The sequence below is a fragment of the Oncorhynchus mykiss genome, chromosome 1 (assembly GCF_057628025.1).
Source record: "Oncorhynchus mykiss isolate SJ-2025 chromosome 1, ASM5762802v1, whole genome shotgun sequence".
NCBI lineage: Eukaryota > Metazoa > Chordata > Actinopteri > Salmoniformes > Salmonidae > Oncorhynchus > Oncorhynchus mykiss.
This window is the reverse complement of record NC_143022.1, coordinates 37,057,501-37,074,410: the sequence shown is the minus strand read 5'-3', so window position 1 is coordinate 37,074,410 and position 16,910 is coordinate 37,057,501. Positions and strand designations below refer to the sequence as shown.

The 16,910-nt window shown below is 43.5% G+C and overlaps 1 pseudogene; it reads left to right on the top strand.

The window, feature by feature from the left end:
* The window catches only part of LOC110532260 (WW domain-containing oxidoreductase-like), a 343,223-nt pseudogene that overhangs the window by 189,224 nt on the left and 137,089 nt on the right, over positions 1 to 16,910 (top strand).

Below are 16,910 nucleotides of genomic sequence, written 5' to 3'. Positions count from 1 at the left end.
TCAGACTGCTCTTACTCCCTCATTTTTCAGAATACAAGCCTGAAACAATTTCTAAAGACTGTTGACATCTAGATGAAGGCATAGGAACTGCAATTTGAGTCCTAAGTCAATGGATACTGTAGTGGCATTGAATAGAAAAAAAACAAAAAAACATCCTACTTCCTGAATGGATTTTTCTCAAGTGTTTGCCTGCCAAATCAGTTCTGTTATACTCTCAGACACAATTTTAATAGTTTTGGAAACTTTAGAGTGTTTTCCTGAGTAGAAGGCAGTTTAATTTGGGCACGCTTTTCATCCAAAATTCCAAATGCTGCTCCCTACCCTTGAGAAGTTAATTAAATTGCATTCCAGATGACTACGTCATGAAGCTGGTTGAGAGAATGCCAAGGGTGTGCAAAGCTGTTATCAAGGCAAAGGGTGGCTACTTTGAAGAATCTCAAATAAAAAATATATTTTGATTTGTTTAACACTTTTTTGGTTACTACATGATTCCATATTCGGCAATGTAGAAAATAGTAAAAAATAAAGAAAAACCCTTGAATGAGTAGGTGTGTCCAAACGTTTGACTGGTACTGTACATAAGTACCTCAATTACCTCAACCATTATGTCAATCATAAATGACCTCAATCATAAACTCGGTATTGACTTGTACCTTTTGTATATAGCCAAGTTATCCTTACTCATTGTGTATTGTATTTGTATTTATTAAGGATCCCCATGCAGCAGCTACTCTTTCTGGGGACCAGCAACATTAAGGCAGTTATGTACAATTAAAAATATTACATAACATTACATTTCATAACACATTTCACAACACATTAAGTGGCCATATTTCTTCCTTGTTATTTTGTTCTACTTATTCGTTGTTATTATTTTTTATATTCATTTACATTTTTTTTTCTTTTGCTCAGCATTATTGGGAATGACCCGTAAGTTAGCAGTTCACTGTTAGTCTCCACCTGTTGTTTACGAAGCATGTGACAAATACAATTTGATTTGAACAGTTAAGACAGGAAAACTGCCTTTCCAAGGTGACTGTGGAGTTCCCAGGCTGCAGCAGCAGCCAATGTTTCCTGGTGATACAGAGGAACAGAGGCCAGGGCTCTGAACTTCATGCTTTATTAAACAGAGAGGAACACTGCCTTCTTATTTACCACCAACCTGTTCTCTGGCTCTGTTATAAAAGTTTGAATTTAAGGCTTGACTCCAAGGCAGCGACACCGGTTACATTTCAGGCAGTGGATTTGGAGTTTAATCTAAAGATGACTTCTTCGTTTGTGTTTAACAACTCTGGGTTCATACTTTTCTAATGATATATAGAAAGTACAGTATGTAGTATTTATGAAGTGTATGATTTGCATACGTAGGCATTCGGTAGTTAGTGTAATGAACCCTGTGTGCGTGCATGTATGTGTGCATGTGTGTTTGGAGGCCTGAAGGTGAACGTTCACTCCAGTCCTCTCTAACAGCGTTATGGGGAAGACTCATTAGAGCCAGGGATAACAATTCACACATTAATTTTCCAGCATCCAGTTTTTAATTAATCCAGCAGGCAGTCTTAAACACAGGGTACACAAACTGCCCTGGGCCTCATAATGAATTCTAATGGAAGAAATTAAAAATTGGTGGGGTGTGTTTGGATTGTTCGACTGTGTTACTGTGGTTTCGAGCCCGCTGGAGCGACGCTGTCACCGACAAGGATCTCTCACCGCTCAGGCCGACACGGCAATCTTCACTTGCTCACACAGCACACACACACACACAAGAAGGGGAGGCCCGAAAGACACATTCCCACATGCGATGTGTATGTGTATATGGTGAGTTTGATTGTATGGAAGTGTGTGAGTGTATGTGTGAGTATGTATTATATTTTTTCTCTCTCTCTGAGGTTGATATGATGACTATTCAAGGTGTTGGTTCTTTCTGTTGGCTGGTGTCGAAATGTATTCATTATCTATCAGTCAGACCATGGGGGAGTAAGAAAGGAAGCCCTCTATACCGTATCACTAATACTGTATAGAGGGTCACTAATACCCTGTCAGATCACTCATACCCTGTCTCTGTCTTGTCTCTGTCTTGGCCTACTGAGGCCTAGCAGCTGCACACAGAAATATCACCCCTCTCTCCTTCCCTCCTTTCCTTCCCTCCTCTCTTTCCCTCTCTGCTCCTTTCCCTCTCCACCCCTGTTCCCTTTTCCCTAGATCTCTGGTTACAGTATGGAGAATAGGCCCAGTGCCTATATCTTGTAATAATGGCCCTCAATGTATCATTGCACTGTATGTCCCTCTCCTCTCCCCGTAGGCCATTCCACATCCTGATATGTAATGCAGCAGTGTGTACCCAGCCCTGGCATCGGACGGAAGATGGCCTGGCAGATCTGCCATCAAGGTCATGTCCTGTTGGTGCAGTGTCTACAGGAAGTGCTGCGATGCTCTGACCCAGCCGGTGTGGTGGTGGTGTCCTCTGAGTCACACAGGTCCGTATTCACTGACTAAAAAAATATTATTTATAACCAGTGGTTGGAACTGGTTCAGGGAACAGAACCAGGAACGACAGTCATATATTTTGTTCCGGAACAGAACCGCTATTTTAAAAGCATAGGAACCGGTTAATAACGTTATTTTACATTCTGGACATTTTTTTCAGTCCCACAAAAAACGCAACAAAGCACCTATGCCATGCACTCACTGTCACTCAGAAACTTATTCCAGTATCTACCTGCCAGCTGAAAATCTCTGCCAGTGTGTGCGTGTGTCGGCTACCCCTCCCCCTCTGAAGCATAGGCTACTGTAGCATACTGACGTTACAACCGTGATTCAGAAATTAGGGACAGATTTTTAATTAGAGAAGAATGGATTAACCTTTTCAATGCTAGTTAAGGATACTGTAGTTATCAAGTTTCGCGTTTGATTTATTAACTACAAAAAGGTAAGGTTTTTAATTCTGGTGCCACTCTGCACACACCAGGTTGTTAGCTAGCTAGCTCTGGTGCAACATTAAGCAAACTGTCAGACGTTCAGAGACATTCAAAGTTCCTCCATAAAAGCCGCACCTCCGTAGGTATTCTGTGGGCCTAATTAGGATAATGCATGTCATAAAATGATGCCCAGCGCATTAAGCCAAGCCTTCTTCTTCAGTCACGTCTCGCGCCTTACACTTGTCTGTCCATCGCGTATGTAAACAACTAGGCTATAGCTTGCCCGCTCCATAGCAAGCTGCTCTATTCGCACTGATTGGTAAAGTAATCGATTTCAGAGGTTTAAAAAGGAACAGAAAGGAAGGTTAAAAACTAGGCTGGGGTGATACTCCGGTATACGGTATAAACTCTATATTACAGATTCAACCACAAAGACCAGGAGGTTTTCCAATGCCTCACAAAGACGGGCTCCTATTGGAAGATGGGTTAAAAAAAGGACATTGAATATCCCTTTGAGCCTGGTGAAGTTATTAATTACACTTTGGATGGTGTATCATTACACCCAGTCACTACAAAGATACAGGCGTCCTTTCTAACATTTGCTAGAGATGAAGGAAACCGCTCAGGGATTTCACCTTGAGGCAAATGGTGACTAAAACAGTTACAGAGTTTAATGGCTGTGATATGAGAAAATTAAGGGTTGATCAACAACATTGTAGTTACCCCACAATACTAACTTAAATGGCAGAGTGAAAAGAATGAAGCCTGTACAGAATGTATACAATGTAATATTCCAAAACATGCATCCTGTTTGGAACAAGGCACTTAAGTAATAAGTAATACTGCAAAAAAATTGGCAAAGAAATGAACTTTTTTTCCTGAATACAAGGTGTTATGTTCAGGAGAAATCCAGTACAACACATTACTGAGTACCACTCTTCATATTTTGAAGCATGGAGGTGGCTGCATCATGTTATGGGTATGCTTTGCTTTGCACACAAGAGTGTGCAATATAAATCTCAAATATAAAATATATTTTGATTTGTTAAACACGTTTTTGGTTACTACATGATTAATCTACAATTTAGAAAATAGTACAAATAAAGAAAAACCCTTGAATGAGTAGGTGTTAAAAAAATGGACCAGTAGTGTAAATCAGCTTAACAATATATGGGAAGACTTGAAAATGGCTGTATAATCAACAGTCAGCTTGGCAGCTTTTAAGAATTCTAAAATGAATAATAGGAAAATATTGTACAATCCAGGTTTGGAAAGTTCTTAGAGACTTACCCAGAAACACACAGCTGTAATCACAGCCAAAGCCAAAAATATAACGTATTGACTCAGGAGTGTGAATACTTATGTTAATGAGATATGTCTCTATTTCATTTTCAATACATTTTAAAATAATTCTAAAAACACGTTGTCCCATTATTATGATGTGGTATTGCATGTAGATGGGTGAGAAAGACATATATTTCATCCATTCTGAATTCAGGCTGTAACACAACAAAATGTGGAGTAAGTATAGGGATATGAATACTTTCTGAAGGCACTGTACATCTCCTTTTATCATCAATGTGTCTAACATGTCCAGGCCTTCCTCTCTGACCCCCTGACTCTAACTCTCCCCCGCTCTCTCCTCTCTCTCGGTCTCTCTCTCTCGTCTTTATCAAGCATGTCCGTATGTGTACGGTGATCCCCGGCTGCTACAGTATGCTGTCCCGTGTGTATCCGAGGCAGTCAGTGTGCATGGGACACATTGATCCTGGCTACAGTCAGTCAGTCAGCTAGTCAGCCAATCGCAATGATTGATTAGCCCCTAGCTCAGAGGGACTGGACGTATAGGCAGAGTTATTCTTGCAGATCAAACAGCAGTCATAGTACAGCCCTGCTCCGCTAGACATAATGTAGTGTAGTAGAGGCTGACGTGCATGAGAGGAGAGCAGTAGACTCATTGACAAGAGGTCAGCCCCCATACACTGACAGGGAGTGAGGAGAGTGAAGTGTGGTTTGAAAGAAAAAAAGTGAAAACGATATGATTGATACAGGGCCTATGAAGTTACAATTAGACCAGGCACTTTCCCCTCGAACCTGTTTCTCCTCTTTCCATCCCTCTGATTTCCCCTTCTCCTCCTCTTTTCGCTCCCCTTCTACCTATATCCCCATATCTTTGTCTCTCTTCATCCATCCCCTCCTCTACCCCTCCCTTCCTGTGCTTCCTCCTTAGATTTGCCCTCCTCTCCCATCCCTAATCAATGGTGCCTAACCCCTTCAAAGAGGGCTTAGCAGGCACAGAGAGCATCAGTTACACACTGGTCCTAGAAGAGGGGATAGAGACCATATCTGATATTACATCTGACATTCTGCCCGCTCCATTCCACACCTATATTGCATTCGTTGAAGTCGCTTACTTTTCGGATTGTGTGTTATTTGCTATGACTTCCTGGTTATTTCACTTAGCCTCTCTCTCACAGGCTCCCAGACTGACCCCTGACCCGGTAGTGGATTATACTCCCTAAGCCCCCTGGTGTAATGAAAAGCTGTGACCTACAGCATATAGCAGACAAGGTGGGAGGGATGAAAAGATGGAGAGACAGAAAGGGAGAGGGATGGAGACAGAGGCGGAGGGATGAGGGAAAAGGCTGTAAACTGTATCACCCCCCAACACCAGGGCCTGCAGTATAATTGACACAATAGTAATAGGTGAACTATCTCTTACTGCCTAATACCTGCAGGTGCAAGTTAAAAACGAGCATATTGTATTATCAAACATCAACAAACTTGCTTTGAGAGAAACATTTGCATATTTCACTCAGCCAATTGATTTATCAACCCCACCATGTGCTAAAGCAGTTTCCTCACATGAAATATAAAGCCTGCAGATGTTGTAATTTAGCCAAGCAAGGATGTAGCCGAGACGGGACGGTAAACAAACGCCAAGCAGGCAGCTTGTAAAATCACAACAAGGAAACCAGGTGACATGTTGATTGGTGGTTTTCTAATGACTGGATTAAGATGTACACACACGCACGCAGGCACACACGCACACACACACACACGCACGCACGCACGCACACACACACGCACGCACACACACACACACACACACACACACACACACACACACACACACACACACACACACACACACACACACACACACACACACACACTTTGAGGAAGAAGGAGAGAGTGTGTTTGACTGCGGTGCGTCTCTGTGTTATTGTGACTGCATAATAACCCAACGAGCGGTGTAATGTTCAAGGGCCTTGTCAAACATCTGGGCATTAACTGCTCTGTCGCAGGCAATTAAAGAACATCATATCACACCCTGGATTTGTATTCAGCCAGGACCACGCTGCTATAAAAACTCTACAGAATGTATTCACACACAAGCACACACATGCATACACACTTAAATGTTTTACTTAAATGTGTATTGCCAATGGAGACTAACTCATGTGTACTTTCAATAAAGTTATCCTTGACTGGACTTTTCCTGTCAAATGTACACTTTTCTACACTGAACAAAAATATAAACGCAATATTCAACATTTTCAAAAGTTTTACTGGTTACAGTTCATATAAGTAAATCAGTCAATTAAAAAACATGTATTAGGCCCTAATCTATGGATTTCACATGACTGGGAATACAGATATGCATCTGTTGTTCACAGATACCTTAAAAAAAGGTAGGGGTGTGGATCAGAAAACCAGTCAGTATCTGGTGTGACCACTATTTGCCTCATTCATCGCGACACAACTCCTTCACATAGAGTTGATCAGGCTGTTGATTGTGGCCTGTGGAATGTTGTCCCACTCCTCTTCAATGTCTGTGCGAAGTCGCTGAATATTGGCGGGAAGTGGAACACGATGTCGTACACCTCCGTCCAGAGCATCCCAAACATGCTCAATGGGTGACATGTCTGGTGAGTATGCACGCCATGGAAGAACTGGGACATTTTCAGCATCCAGGAATTGTGTACAGATCCTTTGCCACATGGGGCCGTGCATTATCGTTCTGTAATGTGTGGTGATGGTGGTGGATGAATGTCAGGACAATGGGGCTCAGGATCTCGTCACGGTATATCTGTGAATTCAAATTGCCATCAATAAAATGTAATTGTGTTGGTTGTCCGTAGCTTATGCCTGCCCATACGATAACCCCGCCGCCACCCTGGGGCATTCTGTTCACAACGTTGACATCAGCAAACCCAGACAACGTTGAAACCGGGAATCATCCGTGAAGAGCACACTTCTCCAGCATGCCAGTGGCCATCGAAGGTGAGCAATTGACCACTGATGTCAGGTCAACCCTGGTGAGGATCACAAGCATGCAGATGAGCTTCCCTGAGATGGTTTCTGACAGTTTGTGCAGAAATTCTTTGGTTGTGCAAACCCGCAGTTTCACCAGCTGTCCGGGTGGCTGGTCTCAGATGCCCCCTCAGGTGAAGAAACCAGATGTGGAGGTCCTGAGCTGGCGAGGTTATACGTGGTCTGTGGTTGTGAGGTTGGTTGGACGTACTGCCAAATTCTCTACAATGACGTTGGCTTATGGTAGAGAAATTAACATTAAATTCTCTGGCAACAGCTCTGGTGGACATTCTTGCAGTCATCATGCCAATTGCACGCTCCCTCAAAACTTGAGACATTTGTGGCATTTTGTTGTGTGACAAAACTGCACATTTTAGAGTGGCCTTTTATTGTCCCCAGCACAAGTGCACCTGTGTAATGATCATGCTGTTTAATCAGCTTCTTGATATGCCACACCTGTCAGGTGGATGGATTATCTTGGCAAAGGAGAAATGCTCACTAACAGGGATGTAAACACATTTGTGAACAACATTTGAGAGACATACGCTTTTTGTACATATGTAACATTTCTGGGATATTTTATTTCAGCTCATGAAAAATGGAACCAACATGTTGTGTTAATATTTTTTGTTCAGTGTGGTTAAACAAAGTTAATCTTGGTTCCTCCCTCTCCCAGGTTTACAGACCTGCTGGACCAGTCTGGTAAGGTGGACCTGGCTGTGTTCCTCCTCCCAGACTACTAGTCCATGCTGGCCAACAACCGGGCCAAGCTGTGCAACCTCCTGTTCTCCAATGAGCTCCACCGACGCCTCGCGCCCCACTGTGTCACTGCCAACGCAGTGCACCCTGGGAACTTGATGTACACGGCCATCCATCGTACATCGTTCTTCACCCTGGCTTGCCCATTCACCAAGTCTATGGTAAGGAAGCGGATAATTAAGACTTCTGGTGTTAGAAAGATGGCCTGTCACTATGTGGGCTAAACTAGATATGAGTGAGTTATTTGTGTCATTTAATAGATGGCTTCTTGGTTATTGAGTCAGTTTGCTTTATGGCTACTGGAACTTACTGTCTGTTTTGGAGAGTGGGAATAGATGCTACTGTTCATGGTCTTCATACTTTATTCTGTCGTCTCAACTGTCCCTCATTAGTCCAAATATTAGTCTTGGCATCTATCTGCGAGAGGAGGAGAGAGGGAAGGATGGAGGAGAGGAAAAGGAAGGAGCAGATCTCTGGAGCAGTCAGGGTTCAGGGAGAGAGTGTGACTTTCACAGAGATGGCGAGAGAAGGAGATATTCACTGGCTTGTTTTTCCTCTTTTCCTATTCGTCCTGTCTTTGTTAGTTTAGCTCTGAGAGTGTGTCCTCACTTCTCCCCGTGAGGCTACATATCCTAAACCGTTACTGCTCGGAGACTATAGTGTTACGGTATAGTGTAGCTACTACTCTCTTTTCATGCCGTGCTCACATATGGCTTTCCAATCACAGATGTTTTATCCATGACCAGCTCCCGTGTGGAGAATGTATGATCAACATTATAGGTTATAACAGCAGAATGGACACCCCCCAGTATATCCTCCCTCTTTATAGATACTATCTCCATATGTTCTATTACAACTCAGTCTCAGTGCATGCCTTTCTCTCTGTAATGTTGATATGCACACAGGTGATTTTAAATGGAAACAATGCATGTACTTACATACTTTTTACTTATTACTGGCATGGATATTTACAATGTCATTACTATGGTGTATGTGAACTATAACATGTACCACTGTGATTTATCATCAACTACCCTGCAGGCCAAACACACACACACACTCCTGCTCTTCAAGACTTCTCCACTAATCCTGCTACGCTTGACTGTAGGCCACATGCTGCTGTTATATAGACTTCAGTTTGTACTGTTACATCACTGTATTAGCCCCTCTAGTGTTTTCACTGCAGGCACTATGGGATGTGGAGAGAAGCAGTGTTTTAGTGAATTGTGGTTGTGATGAATGGTGTTCGATAGGCAGAGGGAGTCAGACAGAGGGAGTCAGGCAGAGGGAGTCAGGCACAGAGAGTCAGGCACAGGGAGTCAGGCATAGGGAGTCAGGCAGAGGGAGTCATGCACAGGGAGTCAGGCACAGGGAGTCAGGCACAGGGAGTCAGGCAGAGGGAGTCAGGCAGAGGGAGTCAGGCACAGGGAGTCAGGCAGAGGGAGTCAGGCACAGGGAGTCAGGCACAGGGAGTCAGGCACAGGGAGTCAGGCACAGGGAGTCAGGCAGTGGGAGTCAGGCAGAGGGAGTCAGGCACAGAGAGTCAGGCACAGGGAGTCAGGCATAGGGAGTCAGGCACAGGGAGTCAGGCACAGGGAGTCAGGCAGAGGGAGTCAGGCAGAGGGAGTCAGGCACAGGGAGTCAGGCACAGGAGTCAGGCAGAGGGAGTCAGGCAGAGGGAGTCAGGCACAAGGAGTCAGGCAGGGGGTTGTCTCTCAACACTACTCTGTTCCTCTTGCTCAACTATTATCTGCAGCGACCTGATGGCTTGCTATGGTCCCCAATGAGTCCTGTATATGCAGCCTGGTTTCTCCTCCAGACCAGGGCGGGGTGTTTTTCTAATGAACTGACTAACAGTGGTGTAGATGTTTGTAAATATTAAAGGACAAAGGTAGCTAGCTAGCACTGGTAATTAAATCCTGGTGTGCTGACACAGCGCTTAGCTTAGCGTCCTGTGTCTGATAAAGACCACACACACACACACCATATATACATACACACTACACACCCTTAAGCTAAGCATTTTTCTGTTATTTAAATCAGAGGTTGATAAGGCGTCTGAACGGGTACCTTCTTTAGCGCCCCAGCCTCTCCCCTCTTTCCCCACATTAAGGCTTAATGAAACAGCGATATTATTTCAGTTATTGGGAGCAGGGATATGAGCAGGGATATGAAGATGCTATCGTTTTAATTGCTAGCGTTTGCTTGCGGGATCCGTGGAGATTGTTCCAGGATGCAAACATAAACAGAATGTCTACTAAAAAAAACTATCCAAAAGCCCCCGTGTGTGTCTGTTGTGCAATTAACTCAGGCTTCGTTTAAAACACAGGCCTGATTTATAGGACCACAGGTGGAGTGGTGCACACACACACACACAGACACACACACACAAGGTACAGACAATCACTGAAACACCTGGAGCTACATGTGTCTGAAAATGTTTTATTTGATAGTTATTAAAGCGGGTTAATGTCTTGGATCATTAGATTCTCTCACAGACTACTGTGTAGACGGGTTGGTTGTTTAGCAACAAAACCGACACGTGCGCATCTATGGTGCAAACAGACAGGGTTGGGGTTGGCCTTAGATTATTGACAACATGTAAACTACAGTGGCAAGAAAAAGTAAGTCAACCCTTTGGAATGACCTGGATTTCTGCATAAATGAGTCATAAAATTGGATCTGATCTTCATCTTAGTCACAACAATAGACAAACGCAGTGTGCTTAAACTAATAACACACAAATGATTGTATTTTTCTTGTCTATACTGAATAAATCATTTACACATTCACAGTGTAGGTTGGAAAAAGTATGTGAACCCCTAGGCTAATTGAAGTCAGGAGTCAGCTAACCTGGAGTCCAACCAATGAGACAAGATTGGAGATGTTGGTTAGAGCCTGCTTGCCCTATAAAAAACACTCACAAAATGTGAGTTTGCTATTCACAAGAAGCATTGCCTGATGTGAACAATGCCTTGAACAAAATAGATCTCAGAAGACCTAAGATGAATTGCATAAAGCTGGAAAGAGTTACAAAAGTATCTCTAAAAGCCTTGATGTTCATCAGTCCACGGTAAGACAAATTGTCTATAACTGGAGAAAGTTCAGCACTGTTTCTACTCTCCCCAGGAGTGGCCGTCTTGCAAAGATGACTGCAAGAGCACAGCGCAGAATGCTCAATGAGGTTAAGAAGAATCCTAGAGTGTCAGCTAAAGACTTACAGAAATCTCTGGAACATGCTAACATCTCTGTTGACGGGTCTACGATACGTAAAACACTTAACAAGAATGGTGTTCATGGGAGGACACCCCGGAAGAAGCCACTGCTGTCCAAAAAAAATATTGCTGCATGTCAGAAGTTTGCAAAAGAGCACCTGGATGTTCCACAGCGTTTCTGGCAAAATATTCTGTGGACAGATGAAACTACAGTTGAGTTGTTTGGAAGGAACACACAACACTATGTTTGGGGGGGAAAAGGCACAGCACAACATCAAAACCTCATCCCAACTGTAAAGTACGGTGGAGGGAGCATCATAGTTTGGGGCTGCCTGGCTGCCTCGGCCTGGACAGCTTGCTATCAGCAACGGAAAAATGAATTCCCAAGTTATCAAGACACTTTGCAGGAGAATAAAAAGGCTATCTGTCCGCCAATTGAAGCTCAACAGAAGTTGGGTGATGCAATAGGAAAACGACCAATAACACAGAATGTCGTCAACAGAAGAAACTACACCTTCTGGAGTGGCCCAGTCAGAGTCCTGACCTCAACCCCATTTAAAATGCTGTGGCATGACCTCGAGAGCGGTTCACACCAGACATCCTAAGAATACTGCTGAATTAAAACAGTTTTGTAAAGAGGAATGGTCCAAAATTCCTCCTGACCGTTGTGCAGGTCTGATCTGCAACCACAGAAAACGTTTGGTTGAGGTTCAACCAGTTATTAAAACCAAGGGTTCACATTCTTTTTCCAGCCTGAACTGTGAATGTTTACATGGTGTGTTCAATAAAGACATGAAAAGGTATAATTGTTTGTGTGTTGTTAGTTTAAGCAGACTGTATTTGTTTATTGTTGTAATTTAGATAGGTTCACATCATTTTTCTTGCCACTGTATATTTTGTCTCCAATGTTTATTGAAAACATAAATACATGTTGTCACGGCTCCTCCTCTTCCTGCAGGAGGAACCGCCCCTGCAATGCAGAGGTGGAGCCCTGACAATGTGCACAATGAATGAGCACTTGTTGCCTCTACAATACATTGCTACAGTTGCTACAGCAAATTTTTTCAATATTAGCATTGACATGATATCTGTCAAAACACCTCAGAACAAGACATGGTATCAAGAACAAGATGAAATCAGCTGAAACGAGCCACTTACAATTCCCCATGGCCCAATGGCCATCCAGAATCACAACAACACACATCATTCTGCCATATATACAGTGCATTCGGAAAGTATTCAGACCCCTTGACTTTTTCCATATTTTGTTCCGTTTCAGCTTTATTCTAAAATGTATTCAATTGTTTTCTACCCTCATCAATCTACACACAATAACCCATAATGGCGAAGCAAAAACAGATTTTTAGACATTTCTGCAAATGTTTAAAATATCACAAGTATTCAGACCCTTTACTCAGTACTTTGTTGAAGCACCTTTGGCATCGATTACAGACTCTTCTTGGGTATGACTCTACAATGTTGACGCTACAATGTTCTCCCATTCTTCTCTGCAGATCCTCTCAAGCTCTGTCAGGTTGGATTGGGAGCGTGGCTGCACAGCTATTTTCAGGTCTCTCCAGAGATGTTCGATCGGGTTCAAGTACTGGCTCTGTCTGGGCCACTCAAGGACATTCAGAGACTTGTCTCGAAGCCACTCCTGCGTTGTCTTGGCTGTGTGCTTAGGGGCGTAGTTCTGTTAGACTGTGGGCGAAGGTTCACCTTCCGAGTTACTGAGCGCTCTGGAGCAGGTTTTCATCAAGGATATCTCTGTACTTCGTTCATCTTTCCCTTTATCCTGACTAGTCTCCCAGTCCCTGCCAATGAAAAACATCCCACAACATGATGCTGCGACCACCATGCTTCACTGTAGCAATGGTGCCAGGTTTCCTCCAGATGTAACGCTTGGCATTCAGGCCAAAGAGTTCAATCTTGGTTTCATCAGACCAGAGAATCATGTTCCTCATGGTCTGAGAGTCCTTTAAGTGCCTTTTGGCAAACTCCAAGCAGGCTGTCTTGTGCCTTTTACTGAGGAGTGGCTTCTGTCTGGCCACTCTAACATAAAGGCCTGATTTGGTGGAGTGCTGCAGAGATGGTTGTCCTTCTGGAAGGTTCTTCGATCTCTACAGAGGAACTCTGTAGCTCTGTCAGAGTGACCATTGGGTTCTGGTCACCTCCCTGACCAAGGCCCTTCTCCCCCTGATTGCTCAGTTCGGCCGGGCGGCCAGCTCTAGGAAGAGTCTTGGTGGTTCCAAACTTCTTCCATTTAAGAATGATGGAAGCCACTTTGTTCTTGGGGCCCTTCAATGCTACAGAAATGTGTTAATACCCTTCCTCAGATCTGTTCCTTGACACAATCCTATCTCGAAGCTCTACGAACAGTTCCTTCGACCTCATGGCTTGGTTTTTTGCTCTGACATGCACTGTCAACTGTGAGACCTTATATAGACAGGTGTGTGCTTTTCCAAATCATGTCCAATCAATTGAATTTACCACAGGTGGACTCCAATCAAGTTGTAGAAACATCTCAAAGATGATCAATGGAAACAGGATGCACCTGAACTAAATTTTGAGTCTCATAGTGAAGGGTCTGAATGTAAATAACATATTCCTGTTTATAAATGTTAAATGTTTTATTAAAACCTGTTTTGGCTTTGTCATCATCATGGTATTGTGTGTAGATTGATGAAAACCATTCATTTAATTATTTTTAGAATGAGGCTGTAACGTAACAAAATGTGGAAAAAGTCAAAGGGTCTGAATACTTCCAAATGCACCGTATATCGCCTAGTTCAGTGTGCTGTGTGCACTGTTAGTTGGTGTCGGCCCATACACTCAAATTAATGAAGAAATCCAGTGTTCGTTTTCGTTAAACATACAATATTATTAATGCTCTCCTTACCAGTCAAGTGTTGTATTTTAGTGGCTTAAATATGTAAAGCAGTCATCTGAGGAGAAAGAATAACAACATATATTCCTAATATTATCCTAGCAGGGTATTGCAGCTCCCTCCCTCACTGTGATCAGAGTGGAGCAAGGCATCTATGAAGAGCCATAACGTTTTAATCATCAGCCAGACTATCACTCACTAACATCATGTTCCACTCTCCATGCCTTCATCTGGCTTATCAGAGATCAGTACGTCCGTGCCTGGCCCCCCGTTTCCCGCTAGTAGATAATCCAACGCCTTTAAAGTGGGAGTTTCACTCTGTCCTTTAGTGCGGTTATCACAACGGAATACTCTAGCCTGCAGTGGTGTGTATGTGCGAGAGGCTAAACGCATCTCTTATCTCTAGCTTTAGGATGTGAGGAAAAATGAATGTGGAAATATAGAGCATTCTGGGTGAGTTAAATCCCACACAGCACTCATGTCTACTGTCTAGCTCTATAGTTTAGGTCGTATTGTGGTTGTGCGTGCGTGCGTGCGTGTGTTTGTGTATGCATGTGTGTGTGCGTGTGTTTGTGTATGCATGTGTGTGTGCGTGTGTGTGTGTGTATGCGTATCCAGCGCTGTAAAGTACTTAAATAAAAATACTTGAAAGTACTACTTAAGTCGTTTTTTGGGGTTTCCGTACTTTGCTATTTCTATTTTTGACAACTTTTTTTTACTCCACTACATTCCTAAAGAAAATAATATACTTTTTACTCCATTTTCTCATACACCCAAAAGTACTCGTTACATTCTGAATGTTTAGCAGGACATGAATATTGGCCAATTAATGCGTTTATCAAGAGAACATCCCCGGTCATCCCCACTGCCTCTAATCTGACGGACTCACTAAACACAAATGCTTCGCTTGTAAATGAGTGTTGAAGTGTTCCTCTGGATATCCGTAAATAAATCAAAACCAGGAAAATGTTTCCGTCTGGTTCGCTTAATATAAGGAATTTGTAATTATTTATATTTTTACTTTTGATTATGTATATTTTAGCAATTACATTTACTTTCGACAATTAAGTATATTTAAAACCAAATACTTTTTGTTTTACCAAAAGGATTTTACTCAAAGTAATATTTTACTGGGTGACTTTTACTTTTACTTGAGTCATTTTCTATTAAGGTATCTTTTAACTTTAACTCAAGTATGACGATTGGGTACTTTTCCCACCACTGTAGACACTAGACACTGGTCTAGAATCAGCTTACCCTAATCAGATCCTAACCTCAACCATTAGGCATAAAACACGTAAACTATTCAGCTCTGTCCTCTGAGTGACGACACAAGACAGGCCCTTTAACTAACTCCTCTGTGCTTTGCTCTCCATCCCACATTCTCTCTCTCTCTCTCTCTCTCTCTCTCTCTCTCTCTCTCTCTCTCTCTCTCTGTCTTGGTTCAGGGTATCGCAGGCTCTGCTCTGCTGCTATTAGGAGATGACTCAACAAGGTGCACAGGTCACTGACCACAGAAATACATAATGACCTGTCTGAGGCACTCTGAGTGTGTGTGTATGAGAGAGAGAATGTATACATCTCAGTGCCGCTACTGTACAGTAGCGCCTCACTATCAGGTGTAAGGTCACACATACACACAGGCGGAGAGTTTAGCCCCATCACAGTAGCTCTGCTGTGGGCTGTGACAGCCTCTCTGTGCCGGTCTGTGTGGTGCTCAGCCGTGCAGAGAGAGAGAGATGGGGGGGGCACAGAGGTCCCTCCAGTTCCAGACCTCTACAGCTGTATTGGGGGTAATGAGCTGCCAGCTCCCTGGGATGAAGTCATTACAGTTGATTAGGAACAGCACAGGTAGAGAACATCTTCCTTCACACTGGAGAGACACTACAGTGATACAGAGCACTGGAATAGAACTACAGGCTCAAAGCAGGCTTACTTTAGCTGTTCCTCTAGCCTTCCTCTAGCTCCAGACACCTCAGGGAGGCCATTAGGACCTGTTGCCCACTAAGGGTGTATGTGTCTGGGCTGGGGCTAGGCCGAGGCTGGCCTAAATTACCCCCGACCTGGAGGTCAGGCCTGGACAGACTGCTAAGACCCAGGGAGCCACTCTCATAAAGACCCAGATCAGAGAAAAGACCAGGCTACACAGCCCTGACCTCTTATATTTACTCCTCTCCTCATCTCTCCACCCCACACTACCAATATCTCTCCCCTGACCTCTTATATTTACTCCTCTCTTCATCCCTCCACCCCACACTACCAATATCTCTCCCCTGACCTCTTATATTTACTCCTCTCTTCATCCCTCCACCCCCACACTACCAATATCTCTCCCCTGACCTCTTATATTTACTCCTCTCTTCATCCCTCCACCCCACACTACCAATATCTCTCCTCTGACCTCTTATATTTACTCCTCTCTTCATCTCTCCACCCCACACTACCAATATCTCTCCCCTGACCTCTTATATTTACTCCTCTCTTCATCCCTCCACCCCACACTACCAATATCTCTCCCCTGACCTCTTATATTTACTCCTCTCTTCATCCCTCCACCCCCACACTACCAATATCTCTCCCCTGACCTCTTATATTTACTCCTCTCTTCATCCCTCCACCCCACACTACCAATATCTCTCCCCTGACCTCTTATATTTACTCCTCTCTTCATCCCTCCACCCCACACTACCAATATCTCTCCCCTGACCTCTTATATTTACTCCTCTCTTCATCCCTCCACCCCCACACTACCAATATCTCTCCCCTGACCTCTTATATTTACTCCTCTCTTCATCCCTCCACCCCACACTACCA